Below are 15,502 nucleotides of genomic sequence, written 5' to 3' on the forward strand. Positions count from 1 at the left end.
TCATGGTACCCCCAGAAGGGCGGCCAAGCATACCAATAGAGAATGTCGGATCTTCCAAACAAAACGGCCGATTGCGCACCGGAAACAATGAAGGAAGGTCTCAAACAACGAAAGACCAGTCAAACATGGTGAGGAAGATCCCCTCATAGTACAAAAATACGGCCGATCGTCTCTAATCACATCGACCATCCGGACAACATCAGCCATAGCAATTTTATTGCACTCACTATCTACCCAGTAGCTTGGGGGCTCCATTTTACACGAGCCCCCACAGGCATAAAACTATCAATAACATTTCTTCAAGATGCAAGGTGCAAAGGCCAAGTTTTAACTGGCCCACCATACTAATGGTTGTCTTCGGATCACCAAACAAATAACACGCCAAAGAATAAGTCTTCGGCATTGTCCCCTTATACAGTAATTACCACATACTACCGGGATGAACCACGTTGGCTAGACTCAACAGGGTAAACCATCAGGCCAGTCCCGCATAATATAGCCGCAATTATGGGAAACGTCGAACCCCACCATTAGAGTGGAAATCATACCCCTGCTGGAATAGCGAGTCATGCATGTTTATCAAATTTTGATTCGGCAACCAACTACCCGGACACCAATTGAGGAGTTCGGGCTACTTTAGGGCATGATAGCCTGGTCCAGCCAGGCTCCAATCAAGCACCTGCGGTTCAACCACAACAGCATATGCAGCCGCCTCCAAGCATTTGTCTTTACAGACTAACTTTGGTGCAGAACAGGACTGGCGACGCAGAATCAGCTCGGACGCACAAGGCAGGAACAAATAAGGCAGTCCGGATACACCTCAGATCCACATACAGCCTCATCAGTCCGGCCATGATAGGTTCCGCCAAAAACACTCCTTTTCATAAGCATAAACCGCACTCATATGCATAGACATGTCATTTTACTACAATGCGTAGACTTAAATAACACTTACCAGTTGTCATTTCTCATTGACGCCTCTTTGTCACAAACGGCACCCACGCCTTGTGTTATGCCGGATTATGCCAGGGGCTTCATAGTACGGCAATAAATTCTGACCACCTTTTCGGTCGCTCGGCACCTCGAACTTATAGCACTATATGCATCAGCTCCGAATCATGTCTTGGGTCATTAGTTGGGTTTGCCCGGCTCCCATGTTTTGGTACCTTATGTTCCGCTCCATCGGCTAAGGTAGCGCTGGGAGAACTACTTCGATTGTGTCCCGGTTCTTCCGGACGAGCACCTCACTGGAGAAAGCCGAAAATTGACTGTCATGATACAGCGAGAGCTAGTCAGCTGTTCGAGAGGTTGTAAAATCTTTAAAGATTTATTCCGCATAATGCCATTATAAATACAAAGTGCGACGGATCAGTCATCCGATCAGGCGCCGATAGAGCCCCTAGTTCGGCCTTCCAAACACTAGGGGCTGCGCCCACCATACTCGAATTCCTATGGCTAAGTGAGAGTGATAAAGCCCTATAGTCTGATTGCCTGGTTTGTGGTGAGGAACATCTCCTTAAAAGGACCCAACAATGGGATAAAGAGTGTTCAGGTATGTCCCGAACACCCCCGTACTTTTTACGTGGGGCAGAAGCCGACGACTAGCCAACTCTCAGGATTTACATACACAAAACAGCCGCACAGGAAGAACAAACGTTCAAACAAAATAGGCAATAAATAATAAAAGTGCCATTATCCCACATTACAAAGAATGGACGACTACCTTCAGGGAAATATAGTGTCTTTGGTACACTTATCCGCCACAAGGCGGGCTCCTTTTAGTACACTGTCGGTGTCCAAACCGGCGGATCTCGGGTAGGGGGTCCCGAACTGTGCGTCTAGGCAGATGGTAACAGGAGACAAGGGACACGATGTTTTACCCAGGTTCGGGCCCTCTTGATGGAGGTAAAACCCTACGTCCTGCTTGATTAATATTGATGATATGGGTAGTACAAGAGTGGATCTACCACGAGATCAAGGAGGCTAAACCCTAAAGCTAGCCTATGGTATGATTGTTGTAATGTATGTTATGTCCTACGGACTAAAGCCCTCCGGTTTATATAGACACCGGAGAAGGCTAGGGTTACACAGAGTCGGTTACAATGGTAGGAGATCTACATATCCGTATCGCCAAGCTTGCCTTCCACGCCAAGGAAAGTCCCATCCAGACACGGGACGGAGTCTTCAATCTTGCATCTTCGTAGTCTTGGAGTCCGGCTATCCGGACACCCCCTAGTCCAGGACTCCCTCAGTAGCCCCTGAACCAGGCTTCAATGACGATAAGTCCGGCACGCATAATGTTCGGCATTGCAAGGCGGGTTCCTCCTTTGAATAATCCAGAGAAGATCAGGAACACCAGGACAGTGTCCGGCTCTGCAAAATAAATTCCACATTCCTTTGTAGAGAGAATAGAACGTACATAAGTTCAATCTGCTGACATATTTTGCGGTATGACGTCACACCACTACCAAGCCTTTACTTGAATCGTTTTTTATTACACCACCTCAGCACGTTTAGCGAAGCGGTTTCCTTGGCACGTCTTGTCGAAGCAGAGATCGTGTTCCCCTTATTCCAGGATTCTCATCAATACGAGCGTGGGTAACCCAACCATGCCCGTCGCCACACCTCCTCTATCGAAGGTGAATCCCGAACGGTCACGGAGACGGCTCTTGGTATTTTCCCCCTTTATAAGAGGACCAAGGCTCGTTCATTTTCTTCAATCGTCCATCGAATCTTCTGCTTGCTCCAAGTTCCAACACCCAGAGCCCCAGATTCGAGCGCTTTGGACCTTCAACGATGTCCGGCTCCGACTTTCAGGGTCGGTGGATGCCCTCCTCCGTCACGGAGGAGGACGTGCTAAAGCTGCGTGAGGCCAAGTACCTGTCCTACGAGATTTCGCACAGGTTGCCCGCCCAAGGGCAGGCCGTACCCACTCCCGAGCCCGGTGAGTACGTCGTCTTTGTATCCCACCTCCGTCGGGGTTTAGGCTTCTCGACGGACCCCTTCGTGAGAGGGCTCATGTTCTACTACGGGCTGGATTTTCACGACTTGGCTCCGGAGTCCATCCTCCATATTTCCGCATTCATTATCGTCTGCGAAGCCTTCCTCCGCGTCACCCCCCACTTCGGCCTGTGGCTGAAGACCTTCAATGTGGAGCCGAAGATGATCGGGGGGCGTCAAGCGGAGTGCGGCGGGGCGGCCATAAGCAGGAGGGCCGATGCCCCGTGGCCCGAGGGCTCCTTCCAAGAGGAGCTCGGCTTGTGGCAGCAGGAGTGGTTCTATATCACCGCTCCGAAGGGCAGCAAGCAAAAGCCACCGCCTTTATTCCGCCCGGGACCTCCACGCCGGTTGATGTTGTGGGTCAACCAAGGGCTCAATTGGGGGCCGTCCGAAGACGTCTCCTTATTGCAGGGCCGGATTAAAGACCTCCAAGCGAGGGAGATCAATCTGGTTGTGGTGATGCAGGTCATGCTAATCAGGCATCTTCTGCCCTGCAAACGCCGTCCTCTCCAGTTATGGGAGTTCAATCCGGAGGGACCACGAATTCTCCAACACTTCATGGGTATGACGCCCATGGAGATGTACAAGTTGTTCTTCGGACCGCAGGTGGCATGTCCGGAATTGACCGAGGACGCAGGCGTAAGCTGCAATCGCCCGGATACTCAGGTAAGTAGCTCGGAGTTCGGACGTTCTGTTTGTTTGCTTTTCTGAAATTCGCCTTCTAACCCATTATTCTTCATCAGGAGTGGGTAGCGCGGTCGAAGCTAATAAGGTGTCCGGCCCCCCTCCCAGAGACCGCACCGGAGCCCGTGCTGGTCAGAATGTTGGAGGTCGCGCCCGTAGAAGGAGGCGATGAGGAAAATAGAAGAGCTATCACCTCGCCCAAGGGGGCGCCTGAAGAGGGGGGGATCAAAAATCCCTCCTTCCAGGGGGAGAAGAGGACCGCCTCCGAAGACACGGAGGCCAAAGCCCCTAAGCGGGGGAAGAAATCTTCACCGGAGGGTCCTGCGTCCGGGGAGAATCCGGACGTACAACCGTCTCTAAAGGATCAGCCCTCCAGCGAGCTGTGAGTAGGAAAAGGGGAGTTCATCAATAAGAAAATCCCCATGTTTGTGCTTCTGTGGATAACCGAAATTTTTACCTTACAGTTCGGATCTGCGGCCTTCTCAGATGAGTTCGTCTTCGGGGGATCTTCGTCCGGAGATGATGGAGAGCGAAACGCCTCCGTCTGCTGCGCCGTCGGACAGGGCAGACGAGCCTGAAGTATCGTCACGGAGGGTATCCCAGAGCCCGGTGGAGCCGGAGAGTTCGGCGCCGACTAGTGTCCGGCCGGGGGAGCTGAAGGATCTGCTTGAGAGGGCGTCTATCTCAGAAGATCACCGTGCTTTGATGGGTATGGCGATTGGAAGGATTTCGTCCGCCGAAAGCGGATTGCATAATGCCGTCAGGAGTTTGCTGGCGGGATTTGAGGTACGCAAGAACGACGCACCTTTATGACAGTTTTGCACATAGAAGTGCGCCCTGTATAGATAGTAGCCCCCGAGACTCGGTAGGTTGTCGAAAGCGACAGCGTGCCGAGGATCAAAATCGCAGGTATTGAATGTCGCCCTTCCTATGCAGGTGGCGGATAGTCCGGGGGCTAGCCGGACTAGTGGAGTTGTCGAGTTAATGCGGCAACTTGATGTGGCGGATGCGGACATCGCGCTTGTCAACCGGCGACTTGACGAGTCGCAAGGTAAATGAATTCTCTGTAGTCACTTATTTAAGGGAGCCAAAGCCCGCCTCTGACAATATATATGCTGTGATACAGACGGTGCTGCTACTGTGGAGAGCCTTTGGGCCGAGCTTGCTCAAGCCAAGGAGCAAGCCCGAATGAGTGATGCGGCTGCCTCAAGGGCGGCCGAGGAGTTGAAAGCCGAAAAGGCTGCACACTGCCTAAGCAGGGAAAAGATGGCCGAATTGGCCGTGAAATTGAAGGATGCTACTGACCGCAATGAGGCTCTTGAAAAGGAGCGCCTGTCAAAGCGAGAAGACCTGGGGAGGGCCACCGCCGAGGCCAAGGATGCCCGTTCTGCAATGCGGGCTATGAAGGAGGAGCTGCGCCAGGCCGAAGATATTGTGGCTGGCAGGCCTTTTCTGCTGCGTCGCCGGTTTACGGACCCAAAGTATGCCCAACTTGGCCAGCTGTGGGGTCCGGAGGATCCATATATGGACTTAGCGGCAAGTGCGGCGGATGCCGTTGTGCACTTCCGGAGTCAAAAGGATCACAAGACAGAAGAGCTATTTTGGTCTCAATTCCATAGTCCGGATCGTTCACTTCCGTTGACCGATTGGTTGGCAGAATGGGCTGAGCTGAACAGGTTGTCCGGACTTGCCATGACTGATATCGTGGCTCATGTCTGGCCAGAGAGGCCCAAGGCGAGAAGCTATTTTGGCTTATTGCAGCAATTTCTTGGAGTGGTGCCGCATATCAAGGAGATGAAGCGGTCGGCCTGCATAGAAGGTGCGCGGATGGCCCTTGCCCGTGTGAAGACACATTGGACAGAGATGGATGCCACCGCTATTGCAGCCTAGGGTTTGGACGAAAGCCGGTTACGCGCCGAGCACTATTTTGGAGAAGTTATGCGTGGCGCTCGTGTAATAGAGTCGCAGTGCTCGAAAAATGTCACGTTCAAATGAACGTTTTATCTTGTAATACAATGATTATGATGTAACCGCTTTTTATACTTGTGCGTTCCAAGTATTAAAATATCTCCTATGCGGCTGTTTATGTATACGTTTGTATAACCTGAAAGATGGTAGTCTTCGGCTTCAGCCCCCACGCACAAGGTGCGGGGGTGTTCGCAAAGAATAGCGCATTTTCACACTTAATCCGATGTCTCGGTCTTGTTAAGGAGGTGGTAGTGTAGCAAACGAGGCAATCCGGACTATGATGCTTTATCACTTTCACTTAGCCATCGGAGTTCGAGGGTGGGGCTATGATATAGCCCCTTGGGGCACCGCGCTTCTCCGGATTCGGGGCGCGTGTGTGCCTGACCGGGAAACGGTCCTTCGTCAAAGCGGGGAATTCTAAACATTCCGGTAGTCGATCGAGTGGTTGACCAGTCTCTCGCTGTATCATGACAGTCAGTTTTCGGCTTTCTCTACTGAGGTGCTCGCCCAGCCGAACTGGGGCACAATCGCAGTAGTTCTCCTGGTGCCGCGTTAGCCGATGATACGGAACGTAAGGCAGCAAAACACAGGAGCCGGGCAAACCCAACATTTGACCAAAGACATGATTCGGAGCTGATGCATATAAGGCCTAACTCGAGACGCCGAACACTCCCTAAGGTGTTTGGTCTTTATAATAATGGGCAGTACCATGCCCTAAGCCCCTAGTGTCCAGGTACGGGCAAGGTCCTCTGACGTGGCCGATGCCAAAACGTCAGGCTCCACTTTGGTTATAATGAGAAACCAAGGGATTATAACAACAAGAGACAGTAAAAAAGGTTTATGCAGGGTCTTAATCTGAAAAGAATCCTTGCGACGGGTCCCTACTGCATGTCTGCGCCTGTGTCTCCGTTGTGCCGTTATCCTGGACGGGTGTGCACGTTGTTCATCTGTAAAAATAGACAAACTTAGTTTGGAAAGAAATCGTGCGAAAAAATATATATGAAGGAAAAAATATAAATAAATAAGTAAAGCAGAGTCTATATGAGCTCGCTGTTGCTTGTGCACGCAGCCCCTTGTGAATGGATGTGCGGCTAGGGAGCCCCTAGCTTATTTATGTCGGACTTGTCTGACCGTGTCCGGGGTCTTTAAATGACCCTCGCATTGAAATGATGCCACGTGGACCGGGCATCTTAAGTGTAAGAGACGCGTAATGTGGTATGGCGTTAAAGCGGACAAAAGCTTCTCGTCCCAAGAGTGCTTGATAGCTACTTTTAAATGGGACGATATGAAAGATTAGTTTTTCGCGTCGAAAGTTGTTCGGTGATCCGAACACAACTTCTAGTAATAAGGAGCCTGTGCACTTGGCGTAAGGGCCTGGCGTCACTCCTTTAAAGGAAGTGCGGCTGTGTCGAATTTTAGTAAGGTCTATCCCCAACTTGCGAATTGTGTTTGGATACAGCAGGTTTAAGTCACTGCCTCCGTCCATCAGGACTTGTGTAAATTTCAGTCCCTCGATTATAGGATCCAATATCAGGGCAGTCCATCCTGCATTTCGAACGCTTCTGGAATAATCCAGGTGGTCGAAAGTGATTGCTTTTGATGTCCAATCCCTATGTTCCGCTGGGTTAGACCGTGCGAGACCCATTTTAATGGGTGCCCCACTGTTTTTCCGTATTATCACATGAAGTGAATTTACTGCTTTGACCTCTTGTTGAAAAGTCTTTTGTTTTCCGGTGCTCTGCTGGTGGGGTTTATCATCATCTTCTCTTGATGCGTAGAGCCCCTTGTGTTCGGCGTTTAATCGGCCGAACTGTTTGAAAACCCAACAATCTCGGTGGGTGTGGTTTGCAGGCCTTCCGGGGGTACTGTGGATTTGACATATCCGACCCAAAATCTTGTTTAAGTTGGATAGCTCATCGATGTTATCCTTAAGAGGCGATGTTTTGTTGTTTGGCCGCGAGCTTTTGAATCCGGCGTTGATCGCCGTGCTCTTTGGGCTTTTCTCTTTATTCCGGCGCTGGTCTTTTCTGCGCCGTGATTTTCCGTTTCCATCTCTGATCTCGGATGTACTTGGGTCGCTGGTGCTGCATCTTGCTAGCCAGCTATCCTCTCCCGCACAAAAGCGGGTCATGAGGCTTGTTAGCGCGGACATTATCCTCGGCTTCTCTTGGCCGAGGTGTCTGGCGAGCCATTCGTCTCGGACGTTGTGTTTAAAAGCTGCTAAGGCTTCGGCGTCCGGACAGTCGACTATTTGGTTCTTTTTGGTGAGGAACCTGTTCCAGAATTTGTGCGCTGACTCTCCGGGCTGTTGAGTTATATGACTTAGATCATCTGCATCCGGAGGGCGGACATAAGTTCCTTGAAAATTTGCTCTAAACGCATCCTCGAGCTCTTCCCAACTTCCAACAGTGTTTTCTGGGAGGCTTTTGAGCCAATGACGGGCTGGCCCTTTGAGCATGAGGGGTAGGTATTTTATGGCGTGGAGATCATCTCCTCTAGCCATGTGTATGTGTAGTATATAATCTTCTATCCAGACTCCAGGGTCTGTTGTTCCGTCGTAGGCCTCTATGTTTATTGGTTTAAATCCTGCTAGGAATTCATGATCCAGCACCTCGTTGGTGAAACATAGTGGGTGTGCGGCGCCCCTGTATTTGGGTGTACCGCTATCTTCGGACACTTGGCGTGTTGCATTGCTTCCTGGGGCCCTCTTCTTTGGCCCATAAATGGACCTGGCTGGGCCATTTGTCTTTCCAGGGTCATTAGTCGGCTTATGTGCGGCGCCGCTTTCAGATTTTGGCCTATCATTTGGCCGTCTATCCAACCATGCAGCCTCTTTGTTTTTTTGACTGTGGGGGCTCTATGGCCTCCTCGTCAAATTCTGGCAGCAGCTTGCGCTTCGGGTAGCTCTTTGATTGATGGCCATTGTCGTATTTGTTTGCGGTTTTGAGCACTTTGCTCCACCTCATTCTGAGTGTATCTTCCGCTGTTTTGAGCTTCCGTTTTTCCTTTTTCAAACTTCTTGCGGTGGCGACGAGTCTTTTCCGAAGATTTTTATTCTCCGGCGGTGTGTCCGGCGTGAGGTCGTCTGGACTGTTTTTTTCACCGGGCCTGGACTGATTATCTGACTCGTCCTGTTCGGACGGTTGCTTGTCTGCGTGTTCGTCGTCCACCGGTTTGCCCTGCTGTATTGCTGGGTCATTAGGAGCGTTGTTGTTGTCGAGGCGGGACTTAGGGCGGCGTCTGCGTCGCCGTTTTGGTTGTTTGTCGGCGGGATTATCTTCTGCCGCGCCCCGTTGGTCCTTGTTATCGCTTCCTTTTGGGGTATCCACCATGTATACGTCATATGACGAGGTGGTCTTCCCGTGCCCTGTAGGCGCTGGTTCTTGTTTGTCTCCGGCATCGTCGTCCATACCGTCGATGTCTTCGGAGTCATAGTTTAGCATGCCGGTTAGATCGTCGACAGTGGCTACAAAGTGGGTGGTGGGTGGGCTTTGAATTTCTTCGTCGTCCGAATCCCAACCGTCCTGGCCGTAGTCCGGCCAGGTCTCTCCGGATAGCGAGTGGTGTTTTAATGAATTTAGGATGTCGCCAAAGGGCGAGTGTTGGAAGATGTCCGCGGCGGTGAATTCCATAATCGGCGCCCAATCAGATTCGATTGGCAGGGATGTGGGAGGTCCGGAGTCCGGCAAGGAGTCCGGCACCTCGGAGTCACGAGCTTCGTGAGGGACAAGGTTAGTGTTCGGCTCCATCACCGTAGAAGTTGCAGCCCCCGAGGCGGTGTCCAACCACCGGTCCTCGATCCGGGCGATCGGCTCCGGACTAAGGGCCGGAGCGGATTCTTGTGCGGCCACCAAGGCACTGTTCGGCGGCAGAGCTAGATCATGCCCATCGTAACAGTGCGGCGCGCTTGGCTGTGGCTCGAGCCCGTCGAAGATCAAGTCCCCACGGATGTCGGCCGTGAAGTTTAGGCTTCCGAATCTGACCTGACGGCCAGGGGCGTAGCTCTCGATCTGCTCCAGATGGCCAAGTGAATTAGCCCACAGTGCAAAGCCGCCGAATACGAATATCTGTCCGGGGAGAAAAGTCTCACCCTGGACAGCGTTGTTGATTGAAGACGCCATCGAGCCTATCGGTGATGACACAGAGGAACTCTCAATGAAAGCACCAATGTCGGTGTCAAAACCGGCGGATCTCCGGTAGGGGGTCCCGAACTGTGCGTCTAGGCGGATGGTAACAGGAGACAAGGGACACGATGTTTTACCCAGGTTCGGGCCCTCTTGATGGAGGTAAAACCCTACGTCCTGCTTGATTAATATTGATGATATGGGTAGTACAAGAGTGGATCTACCGCGAGATCAAGGAGGCTAAACCCTAAAGCTAGCCTATGGTATGATTGTTGTAATGTATGTTATGTCCTACGGACTAAAGCCCTTCGGTTTATATAGACACCGGAGAAGGCTAGGGTTACACAGAGTCGGTTACAATGGTAGGAGATCTACATATCCGTATCGCCAAGCTTGCCTTCCACGCCAAGGAAAGTCCCATCCGGACACGGGACGGAGTCTTCAATCTTGCATCTTCGTAGTCTTGGAGTCTGGCGGACGATGATAGTCCGGCTGTCCGGACACCCCCTAGTCCAGGACTCCCTCATACACCTTCATAGTACAACTCGGGCTTGCGATGCTCCTTACCCTCCGGCGGCCCCTTAGTCATCAGCTTCTCAGCATCAAGCTTCCCCCAATGCACCTTCGCACGGGGAAACACCATGCGTGCACCCTCTATGCAGACCGATCGCTTAATGACATCAAGCCGAGGGCAAGCGCCAACAATCCGCTTCACGAGTCTGAAATAACTGCTTGGAATTGGCTCCGCGGGCCACAGCCGAACAACCAAGTCCTTCATGGCTAGTTCGGCCGCCTAGTGCAGTTTGACCAGCTGCTTCAGCTGATCGATAAAGGGCATCGGATAATTCAGCGCCAAATACTGCGACCAGCAATCCCTCTCCGCGGACTTCTTCTCCTCCGTCCGGCAGAATTGGGCAGCATCTGATATGCTGCGAGGCAGATCCGCAAACGCCCCTGGAGAAACAAGAATTCAGCTTATCGCTTAGAGTTCCTCCCATTATCATGTAAAAATGGCCTTGAGTACAAAAGGCCTTACCAGCCGCAACCTTCTGGGCCTCCTGAATGTCCCTCAAAGCACCTCGGGCTTCTTCCCGAGCATCCTCTGCGGCTTGGAGAGCTTGGGCGAGTACGGATTCTTTCCCTACGAGACTCTGCTCCAAGCCCTCGCTTTTCTTCACGGCCTCCAGGAGCTCTCGCTCAGCTTCAATGACCCTGGCCTCGTGCTTCTCATGTAGAGCCTGTTCGGCGGCGACCTTACTATCGGCTTCTGCCACAGCCTTCTTCAGTGCCTCAATTTCGGCACTCTCCCCTAGAGCATACAATGCAAATATTTAATCAGGCACAACTTCTAATTCGTGCTCAACTTAGCACAAGGTTTCGACATACCTTGCTTGTCCTCAAACTGCTTCTTCACGCGGCCAAGTTCCTCTTCGGCCCGTTCCAGACGCTGCTTTAGTTCGGACACCTCCGCACTATGAGCGGCGGTCGTCCCTGCAGACGCCTGTTTTCAAACAAAGGGATACATGTCATTAAATGAGTCTCCTGCAATGCGGATGATTTGATCCCTTGTCCGGCTTTCTCTCTCTTTCGCCGGATAGTGCATCAGGGGCTACTACTCACGCTGTGACAATCTGCAAAAGGTTCCTCAAAACATACCTCAAAGCCCTTTATAAGGCCAAGGCAGGACTCATTCAGTCCGCGCTCGGCGGACTGAATCTTTTCAATCACCGCACCCATGAGGGTCCGATGTTCATCCATGATAGACACGCTCTTTAGCACTGTCGATAGGCCACCCGACAGCTCTGCTTGGACAGAGGTTGCTGGCAGAGTAGGCAAGCCTCCCCCCATCAAAGGTGGCTGCTCGCCCGATCCTGGAGCTTTAAAGCTCTCCAGGACCGCGTCTGGCTGCGGTCCGAACCCAAGATCGCTCCCGCCGTCGACACGCCTAGGAGCCGCTGCTCCTTTGTGTCTGGCCCCAGGGATATGCCCCCCTGGACCGGGTCCCGCTGAGACGACACCTCGGTGTCGCTCCTAGGCTTCGAGGAAGGGGCCTTTGGAGGCGTCTCGCTCGCCAGGGCATCACAGCTCAGTGAATCCTCCGATGAGGACTGTCCGGCGTGGAACCTTGCCGGGCTGCACAAAATATGGCGACGGTTAAAACTACCACATCCTAACAACCCCGGGCACATAAACGTGTTCGGATTTCATATACTTACGACTTTTCCAGGGGCTGGACCCTGGGATTCCACTCCGAGCTACTATCAGCAGCCGTGGTGGACGCCTCTGGGAGGGAACCTTTCCCCCTCTTTGGCGATTCGGCCTCCAGGGATGTGGAAGACGTCCTTTTCTTCCCACCCCTGCGGGGTACTCGTTTTCCTCCTCCTCTTCGTCTTCGGAGGAGCGATGGTCACTGGAGTCTTCGGATTTTGCGTCCGAAGCATCGCGACGGCGGAGGCCACTCCGGGTCTTCTTGACCTTCTTGGAAGCCTCTTTCTTCGGTGCCTCGTAAGGCGCTGGGACCAGCATCTTTGTCAGAAGAGGTCCGGCTGGTTCCTCCAGCAGCGGGGCAGGACAGTGTATCCGCTCCACCTTTTTTATCCATCCCTGAGGTCATGATAAAGCATGATAAAAGTGTCTCCCTCGGGACATGTCAACTGAAGTGTGGATGGACAGAGCACAACAATGACTTACCGGACTTGCAGAGTGGGATAATTGATACCCACTGTCCTCGGCGGAGCCCGGCCATGATTTGCCGGACTTAAAGAGCACCTTCCAGATATCCTTGTGGGAGGAACCATAGAGCTCCCGTAGGGTCTGGTGCTCGGTTGGGTCGTATTCCCACAAATTCTAGGCTCAACGCTGGCAAGGGAGAACCAGGCAAACTAACATCACCTGGACTATGTCGACGAGTTTAACATCCTTGTCGACCACACTCTGGACGCGCGTCTGGAGCAGTGACAGCTCATCGGACGAGGACCAATTGAGGCCCTTCTCGGGCCAGGACGTGAGCCGCAGTGGGGCTCCGAATCTGAACTCAAGAGCCGCAGCCCACTTTTTACCGCGCGGTTCGGTGATATAGAACCTCTACTGCTGCCACTCCTTGACGGAGTCATTGAAGGCACTTGTCGGCCATACAACCTTGGGCATCTTGCTCACCATGGCGCCGCCGCACTTAGCGTGCTCGCCACTCACCACCTTGGGCTTCACATTGAAAATCTTCAGCCATAGGCCGAAGTGAGGCGAAATTCGGAGAAAAGCCTCACACACGACGATGAACGTCGAGATATTAAGGAAAGAATTGGGGGAGAGATCATGAAAGTCAATCCCGTAATAATACATGATACTGTGAACGAATGGGTGAAGGGGAAACCCGAGCCCGCAGACAAAATGAGGAAGAAACACAACCCTCTTGTGGGGCTCCAGAGTAGGGACGGTCTGTCCCGCCGGTGGAAGACGGTGGTCGGTCTTTTTGGCCAGGTACCCGGCCTCTCGGAGCCTCTTGATATCCTTCTCCTGGACGGTAGAGGCCATCCATTTACCTCCTGATCCAGATCCGGACATATTTGGAGAACCTCTATTCGGTGGAGAAGAAGAGTGCTTGGGCGCTAGGGCTCGAGCAGAGGGGAGTGGACTAGTAGAGGGAAAAGGCATGGGTAAAAAGGAAGAGACCTTATCTCTTTATAGAGGCGGTAAAAGCTTTTGCGCCTCCCCACTTGCCTGGTGGAACCCGCTCGTTTCCCACTTGCTGCAATCAGCGGTACAGTTGGGCTACCCACACCCGTATTGATGATAATCCCGTGATAAGGGGACACGATCTCCGCTTCGGCAAGACGTGCAGAGGAAACCGCCTCGCAATATGCGCTTTGGCTGGTCATAGGAAAACGGTTCGAATAATGATCCGACTGTAGTGTCATGTCACGTTGTCAAAAGTTGTCAGCAGGTCATGTTTGTGAAATATCATTCTCTCTATGGTGGTGTATGAAGATCATCTTGCAGATCCGGACACGATCCAAGTGTTCGTAATTATTTTCACTACAAAAAAAGTACACTTCCATGATGATACGTGTTTGTCACAGTAGGTCGTGTTTTTTGTCATGCATGTACATCCATGACAAGTTTATGACAGAATCAAGATAGTCATACTTGTGCTGTCGTAGAAGTGTTCCATGACATTACCAAAATTATCATCACGGAAGTGCCCACTTCCATGACGATAAATCGCGCGTCACAGAACTGCTTTCGTCAAGGGTGACCGACACGTGGCATCCACCGTAACGGAACACCGTTAAGCTATCGAGTCGGGTTTTGGATCCGATAACCCGTTAACAGCCCCGACCAATGGGGATTTTCCACGTGTAAAATCATCATTGGCGGGAGGAAACACGTGTCGGCTCACCGTTGGGACAGATGTCATCCGCTCATTGGACCGAAGGCGCCTATGATACAGCGACACGTGGCACGGCCCAACAGAGGCCCATTCCTGTGAAAAGGCCAGCCCGTTTGACTTGGTCAAAAGGTGGCGGGCCGTCCCATGAAAAGCCTGTTAACGGCATGTTCGCATATAGCCCATTTAAAGCCCGCTAACCCAGGGCCCATTACGCCCTATCCGAATTAGGCCCAGTGGCTTCATTTGGGCCATCCAATATGATTCGGCCCGTTTTAACTTCTGGCCCATGTGTGGCCCATGACTTCTTTCGGCCCATATGAGGACCTTTGTAACTCTTGGCCCATTAACGGCCCGTGGTGAAACTGGCCCGTAATGAACAGTGTATCACTTTATACCCATTAACGGCCCGTTATTTCATTGGGCCGTTTCTAGCCCAAGTTATCTTTCGGCCTTCTAAGGGCCCATTGATTCTTGGGCTCATTTGCAGCATTCGGTTACATACGGCCCGTTACAGTCATTTTCTGCTTGTGGGCCAAATTCAGCCCGTCGTTACAGTCGGCCCGTTTGCGGACCGTTAATACATTGGGCCGTTTTAATGTCAAAAAAAAAACCCGTTGGGCTGTTTTCATAGAGTTATCAAATACGGCCTATTAACGACCCGTTATGGTCCACGAATAGTACGACCCAATGATTGGCGAAATGATGATACGCCCCGTAGAAGGCCCATGGATCCTACGACCCATATGAGGCCCATGGATAGTACGGCCCATTGAGGGCCCATGGACCCTACGGCCCGTAGAAGGCCCATTGATCCCTAAGGCCCGTATAGAAGGCCGATGGATCCTACGGCCCGTATAAAGGGCCAATGGTCCTATGGCCGAACGAAGGCCCATGGATCATACGACCTGCAGGAGGCCCATGGTTACAATAGTCCGTGTGTTGCCATGATTACTTTGGCCTAGTTACCAAAAATAGGCTATTGTGGCCACTAGAAAAACACAGAAAAAGAACGGCCGTGACTACAAGCAAACAACTAAACAAGACAATAAGGAAATAAATAAGCAAGCAATTAAGGCTAGCCTATTACCACTATTACACATATTACATCCACTGGCATCAAAGTTCGCCACCAGTGCAAATATAGGGAACAAAGCAACATATTAAATACACTTGGCCGTCAAAATTGGCCACCAGTGCAAATAAACGCGGCAGCAAAACAAGAGCATAACTGAAACAACTTCAGAAGAGCTCAAGAAACGTTATCCTGGGTATCCACCATGCTGGCAATAAGCTTAGCAAGCTGATTAGCTTTGTCCTGTTTGGCGCTAAAATCCTCCAA

Source organism: Triticum dicoccoides, chromosome 3B (assembly GCF_002162155.2).
Source record: "Triticum dicoccoides isolate Atlit2015 ecotype Zavitan chromosome 3B, WEW_v2.0, whole genome shotgun sequence".
Taxonomy (NCBI): Eukaryota; Viridiplantae; Streptophyta; class Magnoliopsida; order Poales; family Poaceae; genus Triticum; species Triticum dicoccoides.